The following is a 16,997-nucleotide window of genomic DNA, read 5'->3' on the forward strand; positions in this document are numbered from 1 at the left end:
AATGAGGGACCTGTTCCTGTCCCCCATGCCTTGGTCTACATGGAGCAGTAACACTAAGTCTCCAGGCTGCACCATGGTGTCCCCTGACTCATGACACAGAGGACCTAGTACTGCACTGTTTACATTTTTGGGACAGCTTCTCTGATGTTAGGTGGAAGCCATGACCACAGGCGCCAGCTCCGTGGGTGCTCCAGGGCTGCAGCACCCATGGGGAAAAATTAGTGAATGCTCTGCACCCACCAGCAGCCAAGCTCCCCGCCCTGCCTCACCACCTCCTCCTCCTCCTCCCCTGAGCACGCCGCGTCCCTGCTCCTCCGCCTACCTCCCAGCGCTTGCCGCTGACAAACAGCTGTAGCAAGCTGCAGGAGGGGAACGTGGCACGCTCAGGAGAGGAGGCGGGGCCAGGGCGGGGATTTGGGGAAGGGGTTGGAATGGGCACGTGATTGGAATAACAGAGACTTGGTGGGATAACTCACATGACTGGAGTACTGTCATGGATGGTTATAAACTGTTCAGGAAGGACAGGCAGGGCAGAAAAGGTGGGGGAGTAGCACTGTATGTAAGGGAGCAGTATGACTGCTCAGAGCTCCGGTACGAAACTGTAGAAAAACCTGAGTGTCTCTGGATTAAGTTTAGAAGTGTGTGCAACAAGAGTGATGTAGTGGTGGGAGTCTGCTATAGACCACCGGACCAGGGGGATGAGGTAGATGAGGCTTTCTTCCGGCAGCTCACGGAAGCTACTAGATCGCATGCCCTGATTCTCATGGGTGACTTTAATTTTCCTGATGTCTGCTGGGAGAGCAATACAGCGGTGCATAGACAATCCAGGAAGTTTTTGGAAAGCGTAGGGGACAATTTCCTGGCGCAAGTGCTAGAGGAGCCAACTATGGGGGGCACTTTTCTTGACCTGCTGCTCACAAACTGGGTAGAATTAGTGGGGGAAGCAAAAGTGGATGGGAATCTGGGAGGCAGTGACCATGAGTTGGTTGAGTTCAGGATCCTGACGCAGGGAAGAAAGGTAAGCAGCAGGATATGGACCCTGGACTTCAGGAAAGCAGACTTCGACTCCCTCAGGGAACTGATGGGATCCCCTGGGGGGCTAACATGAAGGGGAAAGGAGTCCAGGAGAGCTGGCTGTATTTCAAGGAATCCCTGTTGAGGTTACAGGGACAAACCATCCCGATGTGTCGAAAGAATAGTAAATATGGCAGGCGACCAGCTTGGCTTAACGGTGAAATCCTAGCGGATCTTAAGCATAAAAAAGAAGCTTACAAGAAGTGGAAGGTTGGACATATGACCAGGGAAGAGTATAAAAATATTGCTCGGGCATGTAGGAATGAAATCAGGAGGGCCAAATCGCACCTGGAGCTGCAGCTAGCGAGAGATGTCAAGAGTAACAAGAAAGGTTTCTTCAGGTATGTTGGCAACAAGAAGAAAGCCAAGGAAAATGTGGGATGATGAATGAGGGAGGCAACCTAGTTACAGAGGATGTGGAAAAAGCTAATGTACTCAATGCTTTTTTTGCCTCTGTCTTCACTAACAAGGTCAGCTCCCAGACTGCTGCGCTGGGCATCACAAAATGGGGAAGAGATGGCCAGCCCTCTGTGGAGATAGAGGTGGTTAGGGACTATTTAGAAAAGCTGGACGTGCACAAGTCCATGGGGCCGGACGAGTTGCATCCGAGAGTGCTGAAGGAATTGGCGGCTGTGATTGCAGAGCCATTGGCCATTATCTTTGAAAACTCGTGGCGAACCAGGGAAGTCCCGGATGACTGGAAAAAGGCTAATGTAGTGCCAATCTTTAAAAAAGGGAAGAAGGAGGATCCTGGGAACTACAGGCCAGTCAGCCTCACCTCAGTCCCTGGAAAAATCATGGAGCAGGTCCTCAAAGAATCAATCCTGAAGCACTTGCATGAGAGGAAAGTGATCAGGAACAGCCAGCATGGATTCACCAAGGGAAGGTCATGCCTGACTAATCTAATTGCCTTTTATGATGAGATTACTGGTTCTGTGGATGAAGGGAAAGCAGTGGATGTATTGTTTCTTGACTTTAGCAAAGCTTTTGACACGGTCTCCCACAGTATTCTTGTCAGCAAGTTAAGGAAGTATGGGCTGGATGAATGCACTATAAGGTGGGTAGAAAGCTGGCTAGATTGTCGGGCTCATCGGGTAGTGATCAATGGCTCCATGTCTAGTTGGCAGCCGGTATCAAGTGGAGTGCCCCAAGGGTCGGTCCTGGGGCCGGTTTTGTTCAATATCTTCATAAATGATCTGGAGGATGGTGTGGATTGCACTCTCAGCAAATTTGCGGATGATACTAAACTGGGAGGAGTGGTAGATACGCTGGAGGGGAGGGATAGGATACAGAAGGACCTAGACAAATTGGAGGATTGGGCCAAAAGAAATCTGATGAGGTTCAATAAGGATAAGTGCAGGGTCCTGCACTTAGGATGGAAGAATCCAATGCACCGCTACAGACTAGGGACCGAATGGCTAGGCAGCAGTTCTGCGGAAAAGGACCTAGGGGTGACAGTGGACGAGAAGCTGGATATGAGTCAGCAGTGTGCCCTTGTTGCCAAGAAGGCCAATGGCATTTTGGGATGTATAAGTAGGGGCATAGCGAGCAGATCGAGGGACGTGATCGTTCCCCTCTATTCAACATTGGTGAGGCCTCATCTGGAATACTGTGTCCAGTTTTGGGCCCCACACTTCAAGAAGGATGTGGATAAATTGGAGAGAGTCCAGCGAAGGGCAACAAAAATGATTAGGGGTCTAGAACACATGACTTATGAGGAGAGGCTGAGGGAGCTGGGATTGTTTAGCCTGCAGAAGAGAAGAATGAGGGGGGATTTGATAGCTGCTTTCAACTCCCTGAAAGGGGGTTCCAAAGAGGATGGCTCTAGACTGTTCTCAATGGTAGCAGATGACAGAACGAGGAGTAATGGTCTCAAGTTGCAGTGGGGGAGGTTTAGATTGGATATTAGGAAAAACTTTTTCACTAAGAGGGTGGTGAAACACTGGAATGCGTTACCTAGGGAGGTGGTAGAATCTCCTTCCTTAGAGGTTTTTAAGGTCAGGCTTGACAAAGCCCTGGCTGGGATGATTTAACTGGGAATTGGTCCTGCTTGGAGCAGGGGGTTGGACTAGATGACCTTCAGGGGTCCCTTCCAACCCTGATATTCTATGATTCTTTGGGGGCGGGAGGGGGCAGGGCAGGGGTGGAGTTGGGGTTGGGCCGGGGGCAGAGGAGGGTTCAAGCACCCACCGGTGCCAGTAGAAGTCGGCGCCTATGACCATGACATCTGTGTTCCTATGGTCTTCAGCCATTTCTCTGAGTCCTGGGTGTGGGCAAAGTGTTGTCCAAGAGTCTGCTTAGGGAGCAAGGAAATGGTTAATGATTGGTAACCAGGGCAGAGGTAATATTCACAGCCTCCTTTCAGTGCTAAGGCAACCGTAGTGCGACATTATCCTGCTGTCCTAGCCTGTTGCTTTGACTCTGGCTTCCCTCTCTGTGGATCCCTTCACTGGTGCACCCTTCTCTGTCGCTGCTTGTGTTCGCTGTCAGGGCCCTCCTGGTCAATCCTCATCCTCCCTGTCCTCTCTCATTCGCTATCAAGTTGTTGACACATGGGTGCATGATGCCAGCCTCCACTGCCCACCTGTTAAATATTCAAACGAGCACCTTTATGCTTTCTCCCATGTTGCCTCTCAAGATTGGGAGGCTCTCCCTATATAAACCCTCAAAGCTACCTCATTATTCACCTTCAGATCCCTTCTTAAAACTCTCCTTTGCCGTGATGCCTAAAAAAACATGACCGTGATTAGGCTGTGATCTCAGTGGTCCTCTGGCCTATCATGTTGACCAATAATGTTTCATTGTTTCCTTGTACTCCCGTCAGTCTCTCTATCCATCTATAGTCTCTTGTTTGATACTTAGAACGTAAGCGCCTTGTTCCAGGGGCCTTCTGTTTTTTTTTTTTTTTTTGTCCTTGTACAGCGCCTAGTACATTGAGGTCCTGGTCCATGACTAAGGCTCCAAGGTGCTACAGCCATCATCCCAAGCCATCAGTAACAATCACCAGCTCCTGCTACTTGACCTAGTGGTAGTTGATAAATTGTATAGTCAGTTACTTTAACTCACTTTGACTCATCATGAAATATATTCAGAAGACCAAAGAACCATTATCGGTCAGGTTTACTGCTAAAAACCAATAAGAAAATACTATGGGGAAAAAAGAGCCAATATGATACTGGTCTCTGGAAGCCATCTCATGCAGTGTTGTTACGTTCACCTTACACAGATGGTGCACTCCCAGAGTTATACGTTTCAGCTGATAGCATTTATAGGATGATTTGACATGTTACACATCTCTTTACATGTCACTAAAATGCACGCCATCTGTTCAACCCAGTTTCATCTTGTTGCTCTGTTCCTTCCCTTCTCTTTGTTTTGGATACTCCTATTCCAGGTACTGGTTTGTCAGTGTAACTACCTCTTGCTATGGTAAAATAATCATATGTCCTGATCCTGACAACTTTCATAACTATTTAAGCCAAAGCTTGCTTACTTACCAATGCAACGTGTTAGAAGACACTTAGCATAAGAGACCAGAATTATAGTAAAGATATCGGCCATCCAGGTGTGGGAAATCAGTATTTCAAGATTCCCATCATGGATAAGGTCATTCAAGGTTTGATCTGCCTTGTGCATGTCGTGGCTAATATGAATAATGTGCATGTTTTCTGTCTAGTAATGATTTTAATTTAAACTGAGTGGATTAATTTACATGTTTAAAAAACTGGTTGTAAGTTTAAACTTCATCTTGGTATTGGGGATCACTTTGGATAATAAATTCATTTTGAAAAACTGGGATAGACAGTATCATAGTGTGTACCACAGTGCTATGTACATGAGAAATAAACCAGAAATTTGGAGTAGTGACATTATAATTGTGGCCTCCATATATAAATTCAGTTTAATTACTTACTACACACTACTGTCCATCCATGTTATAGGTCGCCCTTTCTGCTTGTTGTGACCATCTGGAAAGCTTCACGAGGCAGGAGTGGCTAGCTTCTGTGTCCCATTGTACTGGCTTGAGCAATCGTGGCCACACACCTGATTTTGCAATGTTAAAAATGTTCCTGGCACAAAAAGCAGTGTGCAGTGCTCTTCAGGTTTGTATTGCTGTGTGATGCACCAGTAGTTGAGGTAGATGCTGTTGTTTCTTGTACATGCTGTCTTTCAGATAATCTTCCTGAATGGACAGTAGTTTATTTATTAAATATTTCTGTATCAGGAACCAGTATTGGTATACATGGAATCAGACACTGAGAAAGATTGTTTTGAATAACATGTGCCTTGATTAGAATGTTGTCACTGACCCCAGATTACCTGAGAACAGCCAGACTGAGTCAGACCAATGGTCCATCTAGCCCAGTATCCTGTCTTCCAGCAATGGCCAATGCCAGGTGCTTCAGAGGGAATGCACAGAACAGGCAATCATTGAGTGATCCATCCCCTGTCACTCCCAACATCTGACAGTCAGAGGCCTAGGGACACACAGAGCATGGGATTGCATCCCCTGACCATCTTGGCTAATAGCCACCGATGGACAGATCCTCCATGAATTTAGCTAATTCTTTTTTGAACGCTGCTTGTAGTTTTGACCTTCAAAACTTCCCCTGGCAACAAGTTCCACAGGTTGACTGTGCATTGTGTAAAGAAGTACTTACTTTTGTTTTATTTTAAAACTGCTGCCTATTAATTTCATTGGGTGACCCCTGGTTCTTGGGTTATGTAAAGGAGTAAATAATACTTTACTTTCTCCACAACATTTATGATTTTATAGATCTCTGTCATGTTCCCCCCGAAGTAGTCTCTTTTCCAGGCTGAAAAGTCCCAATCTCTTTAATCTCTCTCCATAATGGATTACAAATGGTACTAAAGGGGAACTACACTGAGGACAATACCATTTAGCTTTTTATTGCTAATAAGGTCAGGCAATTTCCTTTTTTTAATGTTGCCTAATGAGTTATGATAGTTAACACATAACTTCGATAATCAGTACAAATAATTTCTGTGAACCCAGTTTTCTTTTGCCTTTACATTATTTACTGCAATTAGTTCATTAATTTTTACTTCTTCTGGTGATGGTCCCTATGTAAATTCCACCTGTGGGATATGTGCACACATTATGCACTTGAGTTGAGGATTTTTTAGAAAGCAGTGTCCATTAATCTGCATGTGTGTCGTGGCTGTCCTCGTGCTCTGAACCAAGGGCATAAGGGACAGTGCAGACCAATGCCTCTCCTGTTCCTTCTTACCACCACATGGTCTATGATAAAAATCTTTGGTGTCCTCAGCTCCTTCTCCTACTGTGTCATTTCTGTAAATATATTGTAATGTTACGAATTACACCTGATAGGTCACGCACAACAACTGCTACGAATTATACCTGATAGGTCATGCACAGTTTGAGTCTAGGCTGAGGCACATGAACAAAGTTCACAACTGCAGAGTTTCCAGAGACACTAAGTTTATTACGCTCAAGCGTGGTGCCCCCCTGCTAGCCAGGAGGGGACCCCAAATGCAGGTTATACAGAGATTATATACCTTTTAGCAAAGCATGTTGCCCTCGTGCATCGGAAACCTTAGCCAATAGACAAACCTTTTTCTTATCTCCCACCTATCCCTGCTAGGTTCATTCCCCGTGCTAAACTGTTATCCCGTCTCCTCACCGTGGCCTTGAAGCAATGCATCAGTAACTTTTCTTGTCAGGATGGGAGGCCCACAGGAAAAAGGCCAGGAGGCAGGGAGTTAGGAACAGACAAAGAACGGAAACTGGGGAGTTGAGACAGGTCGGAGGCGGGGGGGGGGGGTTCACAGGAATGCAGTATAGAAGGAACACTCCTTCTGGTGCATGATGTGCTTGCTTTTAGACAATGGTGGGCCCCAAACCAAAATGGAGTCACATATGCTAACTGTCCCTTAACAGTAAATAGTTCTTAGATCCTTTCCACCATTGATGAAGTTCACAGTCCAGTGGGACCTCAGTTTTGTTTTTCGCCTCTCACCAATCTTCCCTTTGATCCTCTAGCCATATGCTCTATGGCCCATTGTCTATGAAAGTGGCCTTTCTAATTGCCATAACATCAGCCAGAAGAGTCGGTGAGTTGGGAGCACTCATGGTAGACCTGTCATATACAAGAAGAAAAGGTCTTGCTATGCCCCCACCCAAAATTCATCCCAAAAGTATCAGTATTTTTTCCTAAGTCACATGCCTTGGATGAAGAGAAGTGGCTGCATTCTCTGGACATCTGAAGGGCACTGACCTTTAATCTACAAAGAACAAAAGTTATTAGCAAGACACCTAAATTATTTGTTTCCATAGAAGAGAGATCAAGAGGTCAAACTATATCTGAGTAGAGACTTTCAAAATGGATCTCTGGTTGTATTATCCTTTGCTACCAGCTAGCTCACATTTCCCACCCCTTCCCCGGAGGGATTAGGGCTCGTTCCACCAGAGCACAAGCAATCTCTGCCACATATCTGAGAGACATGCCTGTACTAGAAGTATGTAGGGCAGCCACCTGGAGATCCTTGCACTAAGCATCATGCTTTGGTCCAGTCTTCTGCTGCAGATCCAGCTGTGGGGAGAGTAGTATTTCAGTCAGCGACCACTTTTGTGTCCTCGCATCCACTTCCTGTTTGACTATTGTTTGTTAATCTCTTACATGTGGAATACACATAGGGACCACCACTCAAATAAAAAATGGAGGTTACTTACCTGTAACTGCATGTGCTTCAAGATGTGTGGTCCCTGTCTGTATTCCTCTGCTCACACTCCAGCCCCTCTGCTGAGGATTATCTGGATTTGTGGCAAGAGGAGGAATTGGAGAGGTGTCTGTCCACAGTGTCCCTTATATCATTGGTTCAGAGCTCAAGGAGAGCTACGGCGCCTGTGTGGACCCACAGACATGGCTTGCTAAAAATAAATTCTGAATCCAGGCCTATGGTGTACATGCATATCCCATGTGTGGAATACAGAAAAGGACCATGCATCTCAAGGAACCTCCAGATACAGGTATGTAATCTCCATTTGTGTTTGATTAAACAGCTTTGCAATGGTTATGCATATAGTAGCTTATGTACTTGTTTTTCAGTAGCCAGGCCCTTATTCCCATGAACTATGGGTTCTGAATCTGTTTCTGCTGCCTGATGTTCACAATAGTTCATATTTTTTCATATTACCCCTGTTCCAAATAGGCATTCCAGCTTTTAATAATCCTGAAATGTAACCAATAATTCCATCCAGACTTTGGAGTCTCCTATTTTGAAAGATTCCAGATCGTGGGATGATCTCTTGCATGGCTACTGGGTCATGTGCACGTTCCTGATAAGAAACTATTATACTAATTAATAAAGAAGCATACAGTAATGATACATTTGCTTTTACACAATAACCAAATTAAGCCATATTCCAATGAGAGAGATTTAGTACTACACATGTATGCATGAACTCACTCTGTTTAATAATATACAGTTTAAATAACAATTAGACCAGGTCCAGCTAGTGGTCTTTATAATGTCTCTTGTGATGGACTTGGACCAGAAGGATGGAAGAGAGTAGTGGAAGGCAGGTATATCAGCCTCAGAACGATATCCCTGTTCCCTGGATAGCCAAACAAAGGCTACTCCAGGACAATTAACCAGTTAAAGTTGTTAGGCTAATGGAGACAGCTGAAACCAGTTAAGGTCCTATTCATTCTGCTTAAAAGCTCTCCTTTCCACACACTATACACTCAGTTGTCCATAAACGGTAGATTGATGTTCTCATGGGTTGATAGGATCGTTGCTATGGCCCCAGCTTTGGAACGGTCTCTTGGAGGAACCCCTTCAGTGTGCCAGATCCCCTAGGGTCTCACACTTCCTCCAGGGTAAGCCACGTGGCTTTACCACCTCCTTCACTTGGACCTCTGGGTCTGCAGCCCCCCTGCTTCACACCATGAGCTCAATTTAGTAAGTTCAACTGAGACAGACCCTGATGGAGATTTGGATGCTCTTCAGGGATTAATGCACCTCACCCTGCATTTGCAGTGACTCTCACAGTGTTGTCAAAACAGTAGGGCTTATTAGTCATGTGGAACACAGCATAGGAAATCTTTAGGTTCTTCTTCAAGGAGAGTCCCTGTGGGTGCTTCACTTTAGGTGATTGTGCACCCCTGTGCAGCAGTGCCTGGTTGGGTTACACATGCACTGTCCCTGTCTCGTGTTGCCTCAGGCGGTTACATACCGCAGTGCTCAGTTCCTTCTCTACTGCCTTTGGCTTGAGTCAGAACACTTAGCAGCACCTCTGTACCTAACCCTAAATAGCACAGTTATTTAGTTAAGAGTTAGTTGTTGACTAGCTTATAGTTAACTTTCCTGCCCTGTTTATTTTACTTCCCTTTTTATTAAAAAAAATTCTCTCATATTAGGAAGTTGTGTCAGTTGTTAGTGATCCTTTAGAGTAGAGTAAAAAGAAAAGGAGTACTTGTGGCACCTTAGAGACTAACCAATTTAATTGAGCATAAGCTTTCGTGAGCTACAGCTCACTTCATCGGATGCATACTGTGGAAAGTGTAGAAGATCTTATTATATACACACAAAGCATGAAAAAATAACTCCTCCCACCCCACTCTCCTGCTGGTAATAGCTTATCTAAAGTGATCACTCTCCTTACAATGTGTATGATAATCAAGGTGGGCCATTTCCAACACAAATCCAGGTTTTCTCTCACACACACACACACACACACACACACACTCACTCTCCTGCTGGTAATAGCTTATCCAAAGTGACCACTCTCCTTACATTGTGTATGATAATCAAAGTGGGCCATTTCTAGCACAAATCCAGGGTTTAACAAGAACGTCTTGGGGGTGGGGGGGGGTAAGAAAAAACAAGGGGAAATAGGCTACCTTGCATAATGACTAAGTCTCTATTCAAGCCTAAGTTAATTGTATCCAATTTGCAAATGAATTCCAATTCAGCAGTTTCTCACTGGAGTCTGGATTTGAAGTTTTTTTGTTGTAAAATAGTGACTTTCATGTCTGTAATCGCGTGACCAGAGAGATTGAAGTGTTCTCCGACTGGTTTATGAATGTTATAATTCTTGACATCTGATTTGTGTCCATTTATTCTTTTACGTAGAGACTGTCCAGTTTGACCAATGTACATGGCAGAGGGGCATTGCTGGCACATGATGGCACATTGGTGGATGTGCAGGTGAACGAGCCTCTGATAGTGTGGCTGATGTTATTAGGCCCTATGATGGTGTCCACTGAATAGATATGTGGGCACAGTTGGCAACGGGCTTTGTTGCAAGGATAGGTTCCTGGGTTAGTGGTTCTGTTGTGTGGTATGTGGTTGCTGGTGAGTATTTGCTTCAGGTTGGGGGACTGTCTGTAGGCAAGGACTGGCCTGTCTCCCAAGATTTGTGAGAGTGTTGGGTCATCCTTCAGGATAGGTTGTAGATCCTTGATAATGCGTTGGAGGGGTTTTAGTTGGGGGCTGAAGGTGACGGCTAGTGGCGTTCTGTTACTTTCTTTGTTAGGCCTGTCCTGTAGTAGGTGACTTCTGGGGACTCTTCTGGCTCTATCAATCTGTTTCTTCACTTCCGCAGGTGGGTATTGTAGTTGTAAGAATGCTTGATAGAGCTCTTGTAGGTGTCTGTCTCTGTCTGAGGGTTTGGAGCAAATGCGGTTGTATCGCAGAGCTTGGATGTAGATGATGGATCGTGTGGTGTGGTCAGGGTGAAAGCTGGAGGCATGTAGGTAGGAATAGCGGTCAGTAGGTTTCCGGTATAGGGTGGTGTTTATGTGACCATCGTTTATTAGCACTGTAGTGTCCAGGAAGTGGATTTCTTGTGTGGACTGGACCAGGCTGAGGTTGATGGTGGGATGGAGATTGTTGAAACCATGGTGGAATTCCTCAAGGGCTTCTTTTCCATGGGTCCAGATGATGAAGATGTCATCAATATAGCGCAAGTAGAGTAGGGGCGTTAGGGGACGAGAGCTGAGGAAGCATTGTTCTAAATCAGCCATAAAAATGTTGGCATACTGTGGGGCCATGTGGGTACCCATAGCAGTGCTGCTGATCTGAAGGTATACATTGTCCCCAAATGTAAAATAGTTATGGGTAAGGACAAAGTCACAAAGTTCAGCCACCAGGTTAGCCATGACATTATTGGGGATAGTGTTCTTGATGGCTTGTAGTCCATCTTTGTGTGGAATGTTGGTGTAGAGGGCTTCTACATCCATAGTGGCCAGGATGGTGTTATCAGGAAGATCACAGATGGATTGTAAAAAGAAAAGGAGGACTTGTGGCACCTTAGAGACTAACCAATTTATTAGAGCATAAGCTTTCGTGAGCTACAGCTCAGTTTCCTCAGGAAGTCAGTGGTGTCTCGAAGGTAGCTGGGAGGGCTGGTAGCGTAGGGCCTGAGGAGGGAGTCTACATAGCCAGACAATCCTGCTGTCAGGGTGCCAATGCCTGAAATGATGGGGGCGCCCAGGATTTCCAGGTTTATGGATCTTGGGTAGTAGACAGAATATCCCAGGTCGGAGTTCCAGGGGTGTGTCTGTGCGGATTTGATCTTGTGCTTTTTCAGGGAGTTTCTTGAGCAAATGCTGTAGTTGTTTTTGGTAACTCTCAGTGGGATCAGAGGGTAATGGCTTGTAGAAAGTGGTGTTGGAGAGCTGCCGAGCAGCCTCTTGTTCATATTCCGACCTATTCATGATGACAACAGCACCTCCTTTGTCAGCCTTTTTGATTATGATGTCAGAGTTGTTTCTGAGGCTGTGGGTGGCATTGTGTTCCACACGGCTGAGGTTATGGGGCAAGTGATACTGCTTTTCCACAATTTCACCCCGTGCACGTTGGCGGAAGCACTCTATGTAGAAGTCCAGTCTGCTGTTTTGACCTTCAGGAGGAGTCCACCTAGAATCCTTCTTTTTGTAGTGTTGGTAGGGAGGTCTCTGTGGATTAGTATGTTGTTCAGAGGTGTGTTGGTAATATTCCTTGAGTCGGAGAAGTCAAAAATAGGATTCCAGGTCACCACAGAACTGTATCATGTTCGTGGGGGTGGAGGGGCAGAAGGAGAGGCCCTGAGATAAGACAGCTGCTTCTGCTGGGCTGAGAGTATAGTTGGATAGGTTAACAATATTGCTGGGTGGGTTGAGGGAACCATTGCTGTAGCCCCTTGTGGCATGTAGTAGTTTAGAAAGTTTAGTGTCCTTTTTCTTTTGTAGAGAAGCAAAGTGTGTGTTGTAAATGGCCTGTCTAGTTTTAGTAAAGTCCAGCCATGAGGAAGTTTGTGTGGAAGGTTGTTTTTTTATGAGAGTATCCATTTTTGAGAGCTCATTCTTTATCTTTCCCTGTTTGCTGTAGAGGATGTTGATCAGGAGTAGAGTAGTTCTCCCTTGCAGGAGAAAACCATTCTCTAAGGAGCATGCCTGGCTTCCTGGTTTTAAATGCTGCCTTATGTGTAGACTCTCTCTCCTGGTCTTGGACGGGCACTCACAGTATGTCCTCTGCCTTGGCGAGATGCACGCCCCGTAGAAGTGCTCACATTGCCATAACCTGAAAGTGTGCACCAAGAAGGCGAGAGACCTGCAGTTGAAACTCCTCATTATGGAGAAGTCTGTGCATGCAGCATCTGAACCCGAATCACTGCCTTTCTCCCCCCTGGACAACGGTCTCCCACAGCAGCCTCTGACGGAGACTGTGCTTTATTGGCTCAGGCAAAAGAGCACTCTGCCAAGAAGGCAACTAAAAAGCGGGCTCCAACTTCTACTTCCTGGGAATCTGCCAAGAAATGGCATTTTCCAACTCTGCATACCCCATTGCATACCCCTACCGACCACCCCGGGACCTTCCACAGGCAAGATAGTGGATCATCAAGTACGGTGAGTACCACAAGAGCAAAAGACCCTCAGTGGGCTAGCTCAGACAAGGGCAACAAAGGGAAATCAAAACCCTCTGCCTTGGCACCATCAAAGACTATGAGACACTTGGCACCACTGCAGACCATGGTGCCATCTTCCGTTGGCACAACCCATATGGTGTGATCCTCCGCACCTAGAACCATTCCACAGCCATCGGCACCACCACACAGCATTTCTCTAGCAAGCACCTGTGCAGTAATGCTGCGTTCCTCTCTGCTTCCATGATGCAGCCCCCCACTGGCCTCTTCTCCATCGGTATAATTTTGATTTGTTTCTACCATGTGTATTCACCAGCTCTGCATACCTGTTTGTCACTGCAGGGAGATGTAATGTATCACCCAGTCTGTACAGAAAAGGGTCTGGTTGATTACACTAGGAAAGGTACAGCTTCACTCCTCCAGTTTGCTAAGGCACCCCTGTCCTAGTATTATCTGCTTCCATTTACAGCCTCACCAAAGTGTGGACCTAGAGGCACATATGAAAATCAAATTAACAGTATTTTATCTACTGTGTAATCCTCTTTCCCCCCTTTCCCTCGGCCCATCATGGCCAGTCTCCATAGTGCAGTGTCCAGTGTGTAATCCAGGGCTGTGGTCTCCCTCCTCCATCAGGTCCGTAAAACACCGTTCACTTATGTGGCACTGTGTAAATACCAATAAAAAGGAGAGGGCCTTCTGGGCACTTTGTTTTGGGGAACGCCAGGTGCAACAGCATTAAAGAGGTGGGTGGGGTCTGTCTCTAAACACTAGACTCCCTGTTCTCACATCCTCTCACTCCAGACAGCAAGAATGGGACTAGGCCCATGGATTTCAGGCTGACCCTGGTCTCAGTTCTTTGGAAGTAGCAGGCAGAGCGACCTGTGTCTCGGTGCTGAGCTCATAGGAAGCTCTTCAGGGAACAGCAAGATGGTGTCACGGGCAACACTGTCTTGCTGGTTTAGGCAGCCCTTTGCTGCTGGTCACATCATGGTGTGCTAAATTGTATAGTCAGTTTCTTGACCACCCATTGGTTCCTTATGAAATATATTCAAGAGTCCAAATAACCAATATCAGTCAGGTCTGTTGCCAACTATAATGCAGCACAGGAAAAAGGTTCAGTATGATACCAGTCTCTGGGAAGCTCCCTCATGCAAAGTTGTTACCTTCACCTTCCATAGAAGGTGTGCTCCCAAAGTTACACATTTCAGCTGTGAGCATTTATAGAATGATTTACAAGTTACAAAGCTCTTTACATGTCACTAAAATCCAGTCCATCAGTTTAGCCCTGTTCCTTAACTTTTTCTGTGCCTCTCCTTATCTTTGTTTTGGATACTGGCATTCCAGGTACTGGTTTGGACTGTGAAGGTACCCTCTAACTTGCATTAAGGCATAGAACAAATGTATCTTGATTTTGACAAGTTTCCTATCTGCTTGTGCCAGATGCTGAGTTGTACTATTTTAGGGTATTGTGGGATGTAGTTTAGTATGAGTGAATAGAACTGTGTGGAAAAACACAGGCCAATTCAGCTCTTATAACTGCCAGGCATTCATATAGTGTGATATATCCTAACCCAGCGGTTCTTAACCTTTCCTGGCTACTGTACCCCTTTCATGAGTCTGATTTGTCTTGTGTACCCCAAGTTTCACCTCACTTAAAAACTACTTCTTTACAAAATCAGACCTAAAAATACACAAGTTTCACTGCACACTATTACTGACAAATTGCTTGCTTACTCATTTTTGCCATATAATTATTAAATAATTCGATTGGAATATAAATATTGTACTTACATTTCAGTGTGATACTTGATCCTGTTTTTCACTTGTGAGCCTTGTCATTCTGGGAGGCAGTGAAACGACAGTCACAATTATGTTTTTCTCCACATTGAGTCTATTCCTATTCTTTGTCTTGATGGCAGTCAGAGGAGAAAATGAGACTTCACAAAGATATGTCGACCCAAAAGGTAACAAAATATCCAAAGTGTGGTTCCCAAGGTCAGTGTACTCTTTCTGTACGAAACACTAGAACTGGGTTAGTGTGGAGTCATTAAATATTTGCAGACCACCTTCTGAGGACAGCTGAAAATTTTCTTCTTGACTGGCAGAAAGATTACTACTGCTAACATCTGACCAAATGAACTGGTTTCTTACCCAATCGAGTTGAGTTTAGTTGCGTTGAATGTTGGGAAAATCATTTGAACTGAGAAGTCAAGTGCGCCAAATGATCTACTATTATTTCTTTAATTTCACTCGACTCAGTTTCGGCTAAGAAGCAGACCTCCGTTACGTATGCATAAAGCAATGGAAAACAGGTAAAGTCTTTATCTCCACATTTGGATTTCCAGAATTCAGTTTTCTTGGTAAAAGCATTCACTTTGTCACAGAGATTCAGAATGTTAGTGTCACAGCCTTGCATGGACAAATTTAAATCATTCAGCTTTCTAAATAGATCTGCAAGGTAGGCAAGTTGAACTAACCACACAATATGGTCAAACACAGAGGCAAGAGCGGATGAATGATCAGAAAGAAATGTGTGAACTTCTGCATGTAATTCCAACAGTCCGTCAAGTACTTTCCCTCTTGCAAGCCAGCAAACCTCTGTGTGAAGCAACAGTTGCTGATGTTCTAGCCCATCTCTTCACAAAGAATGTGAAACAGATGATCATTGGGTGGCCTGGACTTGATAAAGTTGATAATTTCGAAAGACTCATTTAAAACTTCATGCAACTCTGAACTCATCTTTTCTGAAGCAAGTGCTTCTCTGTGTATGATACAGTGCACCCACCGCAAGGAAAGATTTTCTTTCCTGCTCCTAGCTATAAGTACGTTCACTCTCCCTGTCATTGCAGCACCCCCATCAGTGCAGATGAATTTGCATAAATTCAGTTCAAATTGTTTTCAGAAAAAACCCCGTCAATTAGTTTTAAAATGTCCTCTCTGGTTGAGTTTGCCTTTATATTTTTGCAAAACAGCCTGTGCTCGCTGATATCCCTGGTTTCAGGGTATTGAACATGAGCAGCCTGCTGAGCTTCTCCACTAATATCTGTGGACTCATCAATTTCAACCTCAGCCACATGCATCACTAGATGGCATAAAACGCACGTGCCTAATTCAGAATGTACGTTACCATGTAATAGTATATACAGCATATAAACACGCCATGGTATGACCTTTTAGTTTGTCCTGACTTCGGTCATGCTTTTTATGTAGCCTGTTGTAAAACTAGACAAATATCTAGATGAGTTGAAGTACCCCTGGAAGACCTCTGTGTACCCCCCAAGGGGGACCCAGCATCCAAGATCCCTTTCTTCTGAGTTTTCAGTGTCTCAGAAACAAATAATGCCATTTTTGACATAGAGTGCCACTGCCCCTCCTCTTGTGCCTCCTTGATCCCTCCTAAATAGGTTATAACCATTGGTTTAACATCCCAATCATGCAAATCATCCCAGCAGGCATGGGCAGTGGGTACCGAAGGCAGGGGAAGGCTCAGCCAACCCAAACTGCCTATGTGGCCCTGCCCACACTCCACCCCCAGACCCCTACCTGCTTCCCACCACACTCTGCTGCGGCTCTTGGCTGGGCCAGAACCGGGGGGATTAGGGGGCCATAACCCTCCCACTTTTTGAAAGTGGACAGGCTTGGCCCATCAACTTTTTGCCAGGGTGAATGCCGCCCCCTTCTTCTCCTCTTCCCCATGAAGCCCCACTCCCCAGCCAGGCCAGCATGGGGCTCAGCTGGGGAGCCTGGGCAGCTGTGGGGAGCCATGGCAGACCCTCCACGTGGCCAGGGTGTGTGAGGGGGGCTGAGAGCAGTCCCGGGCCCATGTCTCTGCCCCTGAGCTCCCCAGCCACCCGGGACAGAAGGGTCCTCAACTTCACGCTGACTTCCCCCCACCCCCCCCACAGCTGCCCACACAGCTCTCCCCAACCTGGCTCTGGCTGGGGAAGGGGAAGGGCTTCTGACCCACGCAGGCAGCTATGAGGAGCCGCAGACCCTCCACCTGCCCCCGGCGGCCGGGGAGCCTGGGGGG

The 16,997-nt window shown here is 45.9% G+C and overlaps 1 protein-coding gene across 5 annotated transcripts in view; it reads left to right on the forward strand.

The window, feature by feature from the left end:
- The window catches only part of LOC311520947 (myosin-IIIb-like), a 156,052-nt gene that overhangs the window by 126,606 nt on the left and 12,449 nt on the right, over positions 1 to 16,997 (forward strand). For 3 of the 5 annotated variants that reach the window (XR_014711733.1, XR_014711734.1, XR_014711735.1), the window contains exon 30: positions 5,016 to 5,177. The exons of 1 other annotated variant lie outside the window; for it this stretch is intronic. The gene's annotated coding sequence lies outside the window, so the exon portion shown is untranslated. Of the gene's footprint in view, positions 1 to 5,015; positions 5,741 to 16,997 lie in introns of those variants that run through there. One more of the 5 variants, XM_084628939.1, reaches the window with a different exon arrangement.

The sequence above is a fragment of the Lepidochelys olivacea genome (assembly GCF_965140295.1).
Source record: "Lepidochelys olivacea isolate rLepOli2 genome assembly, chromosome: 5".
NCBI classification, from domain to species: domain Eukaryota; kingdom Metazoa; phylum Chordata; order Testudines; family Cheloniidae; genus Lepidochelys; species Lepidochelys olivacea.